Below are 12745 nucleotides of genomic sequence, written 5' to 3'. Positions count from 1 at the left end.
GCTGTTTTTCTTACTTCCTTTTTTCTTTTTCCTTTTTGCTGCTTCTCTTAAGAAAATAAAAAAGGAATACAGAAATTTGAAACAAGAACTGAACCTTTCTCTACATGATCAAATGATGAGAAAAGCCACACCAAGAGACATGGAGAAGAAAATCAGATGCTGGGCTCAAAGAGAAGGATCTTCTAAAAGATTAGGCAGAAAGGTAGGACCCAAGAGTCACAGATGCTTTTGTTTATTATTTCTCCATAGCAAATATCTGGATACAGAAGAATCCTCTAAATATAAAGAACATGGGACATAAAGGTCACTTGAAAAAAAAACAAAACAGCAAACCTGTCACCAATTCCCCAGATGAGAGACTGTGACACTGAAATGAATTAATCTGGGCCCCACTGTTGCTTCTCACCGAGCTATGGGGATGTGACAAGGGAAGTAATGGGGGGGCTTAGTGGGTGAATGGGAGGATTCCAGCCACCAGGGCCGTGCTGGGGACCTCAGCCCCCTCTCACCTCAGCACAGGCATTGGGAAACTCAATATCCTGGCTGGGGACTGCCTGAGCTTGTTTTTCCCTTGTGTGGAAAACACACAGGGCATGGTCTGTCCTGAAGAAATTAGAGACTGAGAAGACCAATTAAGTCATTCAGCTTGACTCCCTGAGGCCAATTCAAAGACTGTTCTCTCTCCTAGACACTCTATTGTGGTTTTTTTTTCAGTGCAATTTTAAAAGTCCCAAGTGACAGTGCTTTCATTATTTCCCTGAGGACACTACTCCACAATGCAATATATTTCCCTGTCAAGAAGTTTTTCTTGAAATTCCTCTTAAAAATTCAGTCTTAATTTCTTTCCATTTACTTAGTTGCATATAGATTTTTGGCTGTAATAAAAAATTAATCTTTGCTTTTAAAATGGTGATGGAATGTCACAATATCCTGTCTTTATCATTGTATTTCCAGAATGAGTTTTATAACAATTTTTTTAATTTTTTTAATTTTTTTTTTTTTTTTATTTTAGGCCCTTCCTAAATTATGTCGATCCTCCCTGGGCACCTTTCCCATACACAGAGTGTCTGCTGTATGATCCAATATTCCAGATGAAAGTTCTCTCACAACTTTGATGTACATTTCCCCAGCCTCTGCAACACATTGACTGTTGAGGGTGGTTTCGTTTAACTTATGTCAGCTTGCACTAGTTTCTCTGCCCAGGCTTATCAATGACTGTCTGGCATCAGCACCAGCCCCCCGTCCTCTTTCCTTCTGTGTTTGGATTTATATCTCCCAGTGTCCATCAGATCATTTTCTAAAATATCACGATTTATGCTCATTTTTTCTGTACTAGATTTCCCAGTATGAAATAATGTATATTTGTAATAATAATCACATCACAAAATTTTCATAAACAAGGTCTTTTTCTACGTCCAGTGGTGTAATGCAGGATGTTAATAACTGCCTGCTTCATTATTCCTCATTACACTTTACTATTGTCTTTTACAACTTTCAATATATGCTACACTTTCTTGTATAAAAATATCTCAGGTTTTAGAAAAATATTTCAGGAAGAATTCAGACAAATTTTGGCACATCCAAATAAGGCAATGAAAGTTCTATAGTTAAACTAATCTTTCTTTTTTTTTTTAATTACTTTTTTTTAAGAGATGTGAAGCATTGTCAAGGATCCCTCTTAATTTTTTCTTTTTTAATAATTGTTATATGTACCATTCTGCTCATGGTTTTTGAACATTCTCCCATCCTATGTTTATTTCAAAAGTAGTTGATATTTAGGTAGCAGCATTATTAGGTAATTCTAGTACTATGTTAACCCATACTGTCATCTAGACTTACAAACTTGGTGGGAATGATGTTTTCAGACTTTTTTTCATCCTTCATAGCAAATGTTATGTTAAAAAAAAAACATTTTTTCCCTGCAAGTTTTATGAAGTTTGTTCCTGCATTCATGCACAGAGTCAGTGCTGATCCAGTGAGCACCACAAGAAAAATCATGTGTATGGCAGCAGTAGATGCCTGAATGATCCTGATAATTTGCACAAAACAAGGCATCCATATGTCACTGTTTAAGTCCAAATGAAGAAATTGTCAGTAAGAAGATAAAGTCGCCCAGATTTGCCAGCCTGTCTTATTCTAACAAAACCCTGCTTTGGCAAAACGTCTTTCTGGACAGAGGGTTCATAATCTCTAATGACAGTCACTGGAGATAGACTGTGTCAATAAGAATGACTTTACCTTTTATAAATGCCATCTGTATTATGAATGTTAATTTGAAGGTGACATAATTTTCTTGCAAAACCCATTAGGTTTTTTTATGCTCTTGGCAAGCAGCTCTGCTTTGGTGATTAGACATAGTAACTCTTCTTTTAGCAAGGAACCTTAAATATTTGTCTCGGCTCTGTAACCAGACATGATTAAACTTAAAGTTGTGTTAATGATCTGACACATCTTTCTACATTTAGCTATTTAAGCAAAACACTTTAATTATGGCTCTATAGCCATCAATATCTATAATGACACATTGTGGGTAATGCTGTCAAACAGGATAAGCATGCTCCTGCTCTTTCAAAGCTTTGTGATCACACAGTCCTTGTTATACAGCATCTTTCATTTAGCACTAAATTACGCTAAACCCTACCCCTTTGACATCTCTTTCTATCAGAGGTAATGATTGTTCCTCAAAAAAATAAAAGTTCTCAATTCCACTGTATATTTTCTGGAAGCTGGACATTTTTGTCCCCAGAATGACCACAGTTGTGATGGTCAATTCCTCAAACAATAACTTCAAAGGGGTGGGGGCTAAATGTGCAAGGAAATTCAGGTGCCCCAAAGATTCAATATGCTACAGCCAAGGTAGGATAATGGGGGTACATTCTATTTCTTACTGGATACAGATGTCTCCATCTCTAGACAGCATATGTGAGAACAAGCTGAGGACCTATATTTTAATTCCATCACTTAAATTTTACTTCAGGTAGCTAATTTATTCAATGGCTTTAGCCCAGGTTGACTAATTACACAAGAGGGAGGAAGGAAGTGTTACTCTTATTTTACAAATGTGGAATCCACTAGAGAGATTAAATGCTCGCCTAAGGAAATGTAAGAAACTTGAGGCAGAGACAGGAAGGCCCATTTAAGCTGTTCTTCAGATCTAGATCACCTTAGGCTCTGATTCCAGTGTCATAACAAAAAGGCCTTTCTCCCTCACTTGTCTCAGCTATGTCAGCTCAAAAATGCTCTAAACTGGACATGTTGAGATGATAGACTGTAACTCCATTTGCTCCCTTGATTATTTCGTTTGTTTGTTTGCAAGAGGGTTGTTTGCATTTTCTAGTGAAGTGGCTAATTATTCTCTTCTGTGTAGGTTTTTCTACTGTGGCAATCCCCTGTTTTGCAAGTGCCATTTAGTAAAGCCTTGAGCAACATAGCTAACATCTGTCACAGGCAGTTTTTATCTTCCTTGTCTCCCCAGGGAAGGAGTGTTGTTTCAGTATGATGGTTGCAAACGTGTGCTGCCAGGTATTTGTGTCTGAGGAGACAGGTGGAGGTGAAAATGCACCTTGCCCTGCCAGCCATGCTGCTGAGGCTATGGTAGTCTCTGCTCTCTCAGGGACACTGCTGTGGGCAGGGCTGACTCAAACCTTCTTGGCAGCACATGCAAAAATTTGTGTTTCTCTCCCGCAGTGGTGTTGTCAGAGGTGGGCTTCCCACAGGTGTGGGAAGGGAAGGCGAAGAGGGCAGAGTTGGAAAGCAGATCCACGAGAGGCCTCAGAGGGCTGGCATGTCTCCTCAGGGAGAGGTGTCAGAGGAACAGAGAGCAATTACTAACCTCACATTTTGGCAGCAGCTTTGACTCCCCATAGGTCTGGTACAGACAGAGTGGACAGCATGGCTCTGGTCACTTGGCTGCCAGTAGATCCCCTTGCCAGAACCCTGCAAGGGCAGCCTTTCTCCCAACCCTGGCTCCAGCTTTTGCCTGTCCTCCAAGCAAACTGAGGACACTCTAGCACATCAGGGGTGGTTGCTCTACCATCTCCCAGATGGATGTAGTGCTGTGGGGTCATGAACCTCAGGAGCAGCTACAGGTTTTTTTACAGCCCTTTAGGGCATACAGGTTCACTCATGGGAACTGGGATATCCATACCCAGGAGCCAATGGGATACAGATAGTGCCTTTGGTATTTAGGTGGCAGATAGGGCTGGAATGTGGACTCTTCAGAACCAAATGCATCCCATCAAGTGCAGCTCCTTGCAAGCCTACTGACCATTCACACAAAGTTTGGCCAAGCTTGTTTTCTTTCCATAGAATATATCAGGTTTAGTTATGGGGTGTTCTTTAATGAAATATAGCTTTGTTTTTAAAATGTCCATTCACCTCTCTTTTGGCCCAACCACTTCTGTGATGCTATCTACATCAGACCTGATGCTGGCTTTTGCTAGCTTCTGGATAAACTCAGAGCTATAAGGCTGTATGCCAGCTGGCCAGAAATGAGGTCTACAATGTAGATTTCCTCAGCATTGGACTAACAGATGGTCAGAAAGAGGAGGCCCCTCTGTTTGAGTGTTGCACAGGCAGCTGCTCTCAGGAGTGGCACCAACTGTTGAGCATTTTCTTTCCCAGGCTGAGGAGGGGCATAGACCACTTCTTGGGGCTCAAGTTGTGGCTCCTTGAGGATGTCTGTTACTAACTGAGCTGAATGAAAGTACTGAATTCAGCCAACATAGGTGGGCTATTCATGGTTGGGTGGAAAGGAGTTGGTCCATGTCACTTGGAAATCTCCCTGAATATGCATTATCTTATTGGCAAAGCAGAAGTGGCCCTTGTCTAGAATTCAGCTTGGTTACATGCCATGGCCATCAAAGTCTGATAAAAATGTTTTTTCATGGTGTTTGGCAATCTGGGGTATGAGTCGACGTTTTCTTTAGAGGTCAATAAGAAACCCCTCTTGGCTTATTCTTTCACATTCATCTTAACACTTCCTTTCCCTCCCTTCTGGTTCTCTCCTCTAACTGTGACTTCTGTTAGACCTTCACGGTGGAGTGCCTGCAGTGATGAGATCCAAATGAGCCAAAGCTGATACCAAATTTTCCTTACTGTTTTGTTTCTGTGTAGGAACATCTTACAAATGCCTATAAGCAAGCTGAAAATAGTAATCTGCACAGATCTAGCTTCTCCATAATTCAAGTTGATCAAATAAATCTCAGCAGACTGTTTTTGAACTGAAGCACAAACCTACAGTATTAATGTTGTGATGCCACAATTTTTTTTTCCTTCTGCTTGTTAGGAAAAATGTACACTGACATTTCTGCCATAAATAAATTGGCCTTGGTGTTCTTTCTAATATGAATTACATCAAAGCTTCGTACAAAAATTATGCTGTCTCCATGGCATTATTTTGGAAAGAAAAAAAAAAAGAATTGAGGCAGAGGTTTTTAATCATAAAAAGGTCCCCACAGCAATATTGTTCGTCATTCCCTGTTGAACCCTCAAGCTGACTCTTGAAAGATAGCAGCAGGTTATAGGGAGACTAAACTGCATCCCACTCTAACCAGTAGTAAGCCTGATACTGACTTAGGCAGTATGTCAGGAATACTTTTGTAGCTCATCACTGCAGAGTAGCAGTCTCCCTAGACAGCTGTGACTCTGGGGAATCACTGTGGTAAAGGAACTTTTATATCAAAACCCAGTTATGCTTAGAGAAGAACAACAGCTAATTTTCAAATAAGCTCAAATAAGGACATAGTTAATTTCTGACTTGTTTCATCATTGTAATTTAAAAAAATATAAGTAAATTCTAAGGTCTCAGTGATTCAGAAACTGGCAGCTCTGTTAGTGTGGTAGAAATCTATACTATAGGCACTTACATCTCCTTTCCTCTTTATTCCTGTCACCTCTGCTGCTGGAATCAGATACTCTCCAAATTGAAAACAGGTATCTGATCCAGAAGAGCGCATTTCCCATTAAATGCAATGAATCCTGATGCAACCCGATTGGACACAAATGAACTGCAGAAAATGAAGGAAAAAGGACAGTTTGCAATGTAGGTGCAGTCCTTTAATATGTCTAACTGAAGACCCAGGTGGCTGCAGGAAAAAGGCCAATCACCTGCTATTACTGCAAGTGCTCAGCAAACCTAAATGCCTTCCAGAATTTCCATCATTAAGTGTGGAGAATCTGGATCAGAATGAATTCTTTACCAGAGCTATTTTTTTAAAATAAGGACTGATACTTGTTCAGAAGACAGTTTGAGGTTTTTTTCTTTTCGAAGACCATTTCTGCCCTGTAAGATGGGCTTGACCCAGTTACCACTGACAGTGGTAAAAGCCATAGCTGTTCTGAATACAAGATATATGCTTGTGCCCAGGAGAGGTAATGGGAGTTGGATCAGGCCTCATGTGTGTGAAAACAGGCCACAGAAAATCTATTGTTTTAATTGCCTCCTAAAAGATTGACATGGTCTAATTTGCTTATGGTTAAACACAATAATTTATTGTGAACAGGATGACTACCTTAAGCATTCAGCACCAATTACTAAACCTTCTCTTACCCAACCTCACACCCTCCAAATATTATTTTACTTAATTCTCTTCATAACAGCAGGAACATTTTCAATCCCTCAGAATATCCCTTTGCTTGAAAAAAAGTAATCATTAGCTAAACTAATTCCTGGGTAAAATTCTGTATTTCTTCCCATACACGTTCTATATTGAGGTGCAGCATGCTCTGGCCGTCACTACAATTTGCTCTGTTTAATGGTTGGAATATTTCACCTCCCTGTTAAATATCCCTTTGCCCTTTGTTAAGTTTGTTGCCTAGTAAATTGCATGTCTAGCTTTGAAGCTTATGTTGCTGCACCCCTGCTGCTTTAGCTCCTTATCTCCATAGGATTTGCTGTAGCACACACAGCCAGTGGATGAATTTGCACATATTTGCAGTGCCGAGCCTTGACTTTTACTGCTTGAATGTAAATGAAAAAAAAAGAAGAAAAAAAAAAAAAAGAAGTCATTTCCTTTTTGTGATCAGCAATTCATCATCACTAAAGCACTGGGAGGAAAATAGTTATCAGCTTCCCATTTTAGGTTATAACTTCAAAGCAAACCTTTGATTTGAATGCCAGACTCTGAATGCTGGGGAAAGGAGGGGGAAAGACAGCGGGGAGAGGAGGAAAGGAAGTAGGAGGGACTGGACCATCACCTTGTGGTGGTGGCAGCATCCACCATAATGGAGAGAAAAACAGCTAGCTAAGGATCCAGAAAAGCCACTGGCTTCTGACTTGCCTTGTTTATGCCCAGGCAGGAATTATGGGAGGCACTACAGGAGTCCATATTCAAATACATTCTCACAGTCAAAACTTATTCTGATTCTCATGGAAATTATCTGCCTTTAGGGTATTAAATACTTACCTAATAAGTAAATGAAGAAACCTGCATTTTCACAGACTTCTGGATGACTGACTGCATTCTAACCTGTAGCTTGACTTTTTTTTTTTTTTTTTTTTTTTTCATTTGGAGCAGTTAAATTCAGCCTCCATTCATGGAGATACATACTTTTGACAAATTTCAATTAAAATTGTAGACATTCTGTGTCATAAACAGCCTGGTTTATTGCTACATGTTTTTAGAGTAAGGTAAAGAATTTAATTCCCTGCAGAGCTTGTTTAAAAGCTTTATGTGCCTGCCTGAGCCCAGATTCATCTTATAGGAACCTGTTTTTCTGCTTGTTATAGAGCAGCCCTCTGTGAGTTCCTTTACTTCCTCCTTTTCTGCCTCACTCATTCTATCTCCCTCTTTTTAAAATTTTATCATTCTATAGCCAGCATACTCAAGGCTGTTTACAGCACTGATAATACCTTGCTGCATTAGTGCTGCATTGATTAGGGTTGAAAATAATCTCAGGAAGTCATGCGTAACTCCCACTCCTTGTCCTTTCTGCCATGTAAGCACATTCTTTTTGCCTGAATGAAAGGAGAATGTTCTGTATACAAGCTCTTTCCAAGCCTTGGAAATGTTCTGCATAGGTGCCTTTGAGGACTTTCTTTGGCCTATTTTTGTGTCAGCCTCCTGAAACTATCGTATGTCAAAACTGCGTTATTCCTTCATGCAGGTCCATTGTACTACCAAAACTGCTGCTTAATCCATTTCCTCTGATGGGAGGAAGTGGGCTGTTGATTTTTGAAATGTACACGCTATTCACACGCACTAGGTTATTCAGTAAAAATCCCTATTAAAAGACCATTAATATACATGCTCTGGAAACACCTTTGCAGAAGTCTCTTAGGCTTTTAAAGAGAGTATGGAGAGCCTGATTCCTTGGAGCATTTTGTCATTTGTTTCCGTCAATGCACAGCTCAGTGCCAGATTACATTTTACCACAGAGTTTATTTCTATAGTAAGCAGATATGCCTAATATGATACTGGCAAGATTTAGACTTTAAATCACAGCCCATTCCAAACCCTCGGCTGCCATTTAGGATCTTCACCTGTTTCTGTACAATCCCATCCTTACTGGAGCAGCACCTAATCCTCTCCTTTCTCAGCAGAACATTTTATTTGGCAGGAGGGTGTGAGGGGTAATTAAGGGGCCCAGCCCCCAGCTGTATTGTTGGTACTCCTTTATTTGCAGCCTGCTGCTGCTGTGCTCAGCAGAAGGAGGGATGCTCTGCCTGAGGGATTCTCTGCTCCAGCGATGCTCTGGGATTGGGGGCTCGACCCCTCTTCCACCTGCCACAGAAATGCAAGAGCTCCCCCTGCGCTCTGAGTGCAGACTGTGTCTTTGGGAGAGGATGTCTCCTGCTTCCCCTCACACCCATGCTGTCATTTTAATCAGGTAATTCTGTCTGTGTAGAGGTGACAAGTCATAGCTGGCATAAACAGGGCCTAAACTATGTATCTGCCACTGGCAAACAGAAAAAAAAAGGAAAGCAGAATTGCTGTTTTGCTAGAGCCATTTGAAATTAGTGGGGTCATTAAAAGCTTTTATTCAAATAAATAAATTCATAAAATTGCCTAGAACTCAATAGTGCAGGATGTCTAATCAATAGTAATTCATTTTCAGAATTGCTGTCTGTTTCACAAGCCAGGAATTGCAAGAGGTAAATCATGACAAACACTGCACGCACAGACAGGATCCATTATATCACAGCAGGGGTCACGCTGGAATCACTTCATCTGTTTTTAAGGTTTGAAAGCCCAGGATGCAGCGGATTTTCAAACAGGCCCATCTGTGTGATATTTCTGGCCACAGATCTCTGGTTTCCCCACCAATGGCAGTAACTAAATCTCTGTGATGTACTCCATGCCACGGGCTGGATTATTTGCATTAGGAGTAATCTTCTGGTGACTCTGCAGGTGTCTGTACTTGGCAGAATGAATTAAAGGGCTGTGCCTAAGTAACTTTTTTCTGAACATGATTTCAGCTTGAAAATTATTAGAATGGGTAGCTGAACTTGTGGAAGTGTAGTCTCTGCCCTGTGCTATAATTAAGGACTAACTTCTTATGCAGAAGGGGTAAAGATGGAGTGGGGTCACTGTTTCTCTTTTTTTTTTTTTTTTTTTTCTGCTGAGCTTTCTGAATAGCAACATGCTATTAAAAAGCAAAATGCTCCTAACTGGAATTTTCTGACAGCAAAATCCAGTTCTTTTTAAGTCCTGTTTTTAATTCTGTCCATGGACGATTGTGAGAAATTCACTTTTGTAGTTTGGAGGCATTCCACCTGGAAAAAACTAGCTCTGGAAAATGAAATTTCCATCTGTTAAAAAATGGGAGGGAGTGGAGGGGGCAGGGCAGGGAATAAATGATGGTCTATGTAGATTAGGGCCAACATTTTCAAAAACAGGAACTAAAGTTAGCCTTGTGTATTCATACTCAGACACAAATAAATATATGGTGCTTTGGTAAATTGTGCTAAGCCTCTGCTTGCTCTGCTTGTTTAACCTGACCTCATCATTTCAGGCCATAGTCAGCTGTCCAAATGTGAATGAGAGAGAAACTCGTGCTCATCCTTTTTTTGTGACAGCATTGACCCATGTCCCAGGGAGTGGAGCCTGTGTTTCTCTCTTCCTGCAGAGGAGTGAAGTGCCAGTCCAGGCTAGAGCCTGTGGATCTGTTCATGGATAAAGGTTAAAAACTCCAGTCTGCTTTGATGTCCAGAGGGCAGACTTTGGTCTGTTTAGGAGACTGGTTGAGACAGTCCCTTGTGAGGCAGTCATGCAGGGCAAAGGAGTCCAGGAAGTCTGGACATTCTTCAAGAAGGAAATCCTAAAGGCACAGGAGCAGGCTGTCCCCATAGGCCAAAAGTTGAGCCAGAGGGGAAAAAGATGAGTCTGACTAAACAGAGAGCTTTGTCAGGAACTCAGGAGAAAAAAGATTATGACTACTGGAAGAAGGGGCAGGCCACTCAGGTAGCTGTGAGGTTATGAAGGAAGAAAATCAAAGGGGCCAAATCCCAGCTAGAACTTAATCTCACTACTGTCATAAAAGTCTATAAAATATGTTTCTGTAAATATCTCAGCAACAAAAAGAGGGCAAAGGAGAATCTTCATCCTTTATTGGATGGAGAGAAAGACATAGAGGTGTGAAAAAGGCTGAGACACTCAATGCCATCTTTGCCTCAGATTAATATAGAGACTAGTTGTTCTCTGGGTAACCAGTCCCCTGAGCTGGAAGACAGAAAGAGGGAGCAGAAACAAGCCCTCAAATCCAACAGTAAATGCTCAGTGATCTGCTACATCACTTAGACATATTCAAGTCTATGCAGCCTGATGAGATTCACCCCAGGGTACTGAAGGAGCTAGCAGAAGTGCTCACTGAGATACTTTCCATAACTTATCAGCAGACCTGCTATCTAGAGGAAGGGTCCTAAGGATGACCCAGAGAGCTAGAGCCCTGTCAGCATGACCTTGATGCCAGGGAAGGTCATAGAGCAGATCTTCTTGAGTGCCACCACACAGCACTTGCATGACAACCAAGGGATCAGGCTCAGCCAGCATGGATTTATGAGAGGCTGGTTCTGCTTGGCCAGATATGCTGGTTTTGGCTAGGGTAAGGTTAATTTTCTTCACTGTGGCTGGTATGGGCTTGTTTTTTGGATTTGTGCTAAATAAATTTATTGATAATATTGTTGATAATGTAGAGATACTTTTGTTATTGCTGTGCAGGGCTTACAAAGAGCCAAGGCCTTTTCTGCTTTCCTTACTGCCATGCTGGCAAGGAACATGGGGATGTGTGGATTCATGGGAAGCTTGGAAGCTGGGAGGAGATACAGCCAGGAGGGGTGACCCCAGCTAACCAAAGAGTTAACAAATGTTCCAGACCATGTGACATCATGCTTAGTATGTAAATTAGGAAGAAGAATGAGGAAAGGGAGGACACTTGGAGTGATGGCATTTGTCAACCCAAGTAACCATTACACTTGATAGGGCCCTGGTCTCCTGTGGATGGCTGAACACCTGCCTGCCCATGGGAAGGAGTGAATTAATTCTTCAGTATTCTTTTCTGCTGTGCAAGACTTTTGCTTTTCCTATTAAACTCTCTTTTTCTCAACCCACTAGTTTCCTTTACCCTTCCAATTCTCTACCTGATCCCTCTGGTGCAAGAGTGAGTGAGCAGCTGTGTGGGGCTTGGCTGCTGGCTGGGATTAAAGCACAACACTCACCTAATCTTCTTCTGTGACTTGCTCTCCTTCTGTGGCTTAGAGGGTGAGGAAAAGACTATGGATATTGTCTACCTAGAATTCAGTAAAGCTTTTGACATTGTCTCCCATAGTGTTGAAGAAATTGGCTTCCTATGGTGTGCATGTGTACATAATACATAATACTCTGTACTGTGTGGAAAAAATTGGCTGGGTGACCAGACCCAGAGAGTGAAGTGGGGAATGAAGTTAAATCCAGTGATCACAAGTGGTGTTTCCCAAGGCTCAGTACTGAAACCTGTCATATTTAATATCTTCATTGATGACCTGAATGAGGGGATCAAGGGCACCCTCAGTTCCCAGACAACACCAGATTGGGCAGGCTATTGATCTGATGGAGGAAGGAGTGTGGACAGAATGAATCAATTGACTTAGGCTGGTTGTACGAGGTTCAACAAGGCCAAGTGCCACACCCCAAATGGGGTCAGAACAGCCCAATAGGTTGGGGTCAAAGTGTCTGGAAAGCTATTCAGTGGAAAAGGATCTTGGGATGTTGGTTGAAAGCAGCTGAACGTGAGCCAGTGTGTGCCCAGGTGGCCAAGAAGGCCTGTGGCATTCTAGCCTGTATCAGCAATAGTGTGGCCAGCAGGAGCACAGCAGTGGCTGTTCCTCTGTACTCGGCACGGGTGAGGTTGTGCCTCAAGTCCTGTGTCCAGTTTTGGGACCCTGACAATGAAAAAGACACTGAGGGGCTGGGGTGGATCCAGAGAAGGGCAATGGAGCTGGGGAAGGGTCTGGAGCACAAGTCTGATGAGGAATGGCTGGGGGAGCTGGGGATGTTTAGCCTAGAGAAAAGGAGGCTCATGGGACACCTCATTGCTCTCTACAATTGCCTGAAAAGAGGTTGTAGCTAGGAGGGAGTTGGTCTCTTCTCCTAAATGGCAAGGAATAAAACAAGAGGAAATGGCCACTAGTAGTGTCAGGAAAGGTTAAAATTTTAGAAAAAAATGTCTTCACCAGTAAGGTTGTCAAGTACTGGAACAGGATGCCCAGGGAGGTGGTTGAGTCAACATCCCAGGAGGCATTTGAAAGACCCATTGGTGTGACAATTAG

The sequence above is a fragment of the Poecile atricapillus genome, chromosome 2, assembly GCF_030490865.1.
Source record: "Poecile atricapillus isolate bPoeAtr1 chromosome 2, bPoeAtr1.hap1, whole genome shotgun sequence".
Lineage (NCBI taxonomy): Eukaryota > Metazoa > Chordata > Aves > Passeriformes > Paridae > Poecile > Poecile atricapillus.
This window is presented reverse-complemented; position numbering follows the sequence as displayed.